Genomic DNA, 281 nt, shown 5'->3' on the forward strand with positions numbered 1-281 from the left:
GGGAGGCAAGGAGGACGGATCAGGGTCTTCACCTTCCTGGCCCTTTGTTTCTGTTCCTATCAGGGCCCTTTCCATCCCCGTGTTCCCACCAGACATCTGCTCTGCAGCTGCAGCACTCCAACGCAGGGCGTTTAACCCCTGAGCTACCGCACCGCTCGTGCTCCCAGGGGCACTCTGAAACCGAGGGCCAGGAGCAGATGTCCTGAGGTGGCCAAAGGGGCTACAAGGCTCTGAGGAGCGGAGATGCCTGTGGGGAGCAGGCATCTGGAATGTCCTGTGGG

Source organism: Egretta garzetta, unplaced genomic scaffold, assembly GCF_000687185.1.
Source record: "Egretta garzetta isolate BGI_Z169 unplaced genomic scaffold, ASM68718v1 scaffold1044, whole genome shotgun sequence".
In the NCBI taxonomy this organism is placed as follows: Eukaryota; Metazoa; Chordata; class Aves; order Pelecaniformes; family Ardeidae; genus Egretta; species Egretta garzetta.